Here is a 2,602-nt window from a genome sequence, read left to right as displayed (position 1 = left end):
AAAAAAAAAAAAAAAAAAAGAAAAGAAATTGCGAGAGGAGTGGAAGCGCACTGCTACACACAGAGAGGAAAAAGTTATCTCCAAAAAGTTGTCAAGATTAAAAAAGAAAATGGACTCCTCTCTAACCTGCTGCTGTCCGAAAGTGGTTTGATATTACTTTACAGGAGCGGAGCGTGAAGAAGAAAGCACAGAGATTTGGTCAGAGGCGCGCAGAGGGAGCGAACCGGGCGCATGGGGAGGAATGAGTGCGCAGAGAAGGAAGAAGGGGGTTTGGGGGTGGGGGTAACAGAGAAGGTGCTGAGGCTGAACCTCCACCTCACATCAGCATCTAAGTTTCTATCAGCTGCGGACTGCGTTCTGCACGCGTTGCCTCGGCTGAAAATTGACCCGCGCGGTGTGGTGAAGTGGTCGCACATGGAAAAATATATGTAGACGGGCGGTGGTGGCCGGGAAAGCGGATCGATCGGGTTATAATTTTGTCCGAAGTCGAGGGGGAAAATAAAGTTCACGGAGGAATGAAATCTGAAAACAGATGGCGAATCCCGTCGTCTCTAAATAAGATTCGATCTTCGGGGATGGAGTGTGGATAATATTTGGTTGGACGTTTGATGAAAATGACGGAGGGTGCAGGTGGAGGTGGTAGTGGGTGGGATATGATGTGTCTGGGGGACAGAAACTAAACTTGGGGAGAGGACGACACTGTGGTTTTTCAGATCCATCCAAGGATCTCATCCCCTTTCTCATTTGCCCCCAGTCGCACGCAGGACGGCCCCCCTCCTCCCGCCGCCTTCCTCCCCCCGCAAAGAGGGCTGCGGGTGAAGGGAGGAAAAGCAGAGAAAACAAGAATACCAAATAAATGAGAAATTTTCGTACAGGCCCCGCTTCCGTGCGTTCCATGCTAGCAATAACAATTAAATATCGACCGCTTTCCCGGCCGGAGAGAACCTGAGATACCCAGAGACTGCCAAGTACCAAGACCCCCCCACCCCTCCCTGCTTCCCTCCTCTCTCTTCCATCTCTCCCCATCTTCCACATATGCACTCACTCACTCCTCCTCTTCTCGATATCCCCTCCCTATACACCTTTTTCCCTTCTAATCCAAGTCCATCAGGCCAATCTCTTCTAATTTGGTGTATCTCATTTCTCTTGATTCCATCCCACAACCTATTTCAGCTCCACTTTTATCATTGCTGATTTGAGAGGCTGTGCAGGGAGGGGGCGGGGGGGGAGGCTCGGCCCGGGCCGCTCAGTCCCATTTTCAGTCGGTGCAACAGGACTTCCTCACACCATGCGGGGCAGTTTATGAAAATCAATTATGAGATTGAGATTCACGTTGTTTGACTCCAAGAGGTTTGGGCACAAGCTGTGCGAGTGGCTCACTCCGTCTCATGTTCACACTCACTGGTGGTTCAGATGTTTGGCTTTCAGTCAAGGTGAAATAGAAAGTACACCCTCACTCCATTCTAGGGTTTTGAAGCAATAGAAATGACCAGGCATGGTTCTGAAATGTTATAAAACAAAAGGTCCAATACCTTTATTGCCTAATTTAAAAAAGAATTGCATTAATCCGTAAAGCCCCCTCATATGTAGACCTTCAAACACATGTTGAATATGTTCTGTTGATCTACACGTCACTCCGTCGGTGCGTCTGCCTTGCTCTGTAAAGCTTAGCACTCCAGGACTCATTTTGTTTTAATCTGTACCCCAAGAAAATAACACACACACACACACACAAACAAAAAATCTCCAACCATCTATCAAAATCAACCATTTTTGATTAAACATTGCTTCGGCTCATTGAGGTTCCTGGCTGCTTGTTCAATATTTCACATGAGGTCCCACCGCAGTATTTTGCAGGGACTGGATTCTTTTCTTTCCAACCATTCAATTGTAGATTTGCTGCTGTGTTTGGAAACATTGTCCTGTTTTGTGACCCGTTTTCAACCTAATTTCAGATGTGCCACACAGATGTACTCACTTTTCCCTCTAAAATAGTTTGCCATACCAAAAAGTCATTGGTCCTTAATGACTGTAATGTATCCAGATCCCTCTGTCATGAAAAAACTCTATTTTATGTATTGAAATATTTCAGTAGTTCTACCTATACTAATATGTTCACAAGTAGAGAGAGTACACATACTCCAACCATCCATCAATCCAATCATCAGCTTGAAAGGTTACATATTAAGTGAGGTCAAACTACATCACAATTGTTAGCTTGGAATAACTTCCTGTACTCTGAGTGTCAAGTTTCAAGACGAAAACATGAACTGCTTCAACGGCTTGTTCATATGACAGAGCCTGGAATCACACTGACCGAACAAAAAGCGGTGACCTCGTCCACTATTGACCGTTTTACTACTTCTAGCAGCCTTGTACATGAGTAAAGCTGTTGAGCTTAGTGCACAATTAAAGCCTGTAAATCTAAGGAGAACGAGCTGCATTTGAAACAGAGGACAGATGGAGCAGAAAACATTTCAAAAGAGCTACAGCCGGGCTTACGGCCATGGAGAGGTGTCATGCCGCTGCTGGCTTCAGGACCATGGAAAGAGGCTGCATGGTGCCACTGATGGTCGCAGCGTGTTTAAGACGGGCAGCTGTT

This window comes from Poecilia formosa, unplaced genomic scaffold, assembly GCF_000485575.1.
Source record: "Poecilia formosa unplaced genomic scaffold, Poecilia_formosa-5.1.2 Scaffold59, whole genome shotgun sequence".
In the NCBI taxonomy this organism is placed as follows: Eukaryota; Metazoa; Chordata; class Actinopteri; order Cyprinodontiformes; family Poeciliidae; genus Poecilia; species Poecilia formosa.
This window is presented reverse-complemented; position numbering follows the sequence as displayed.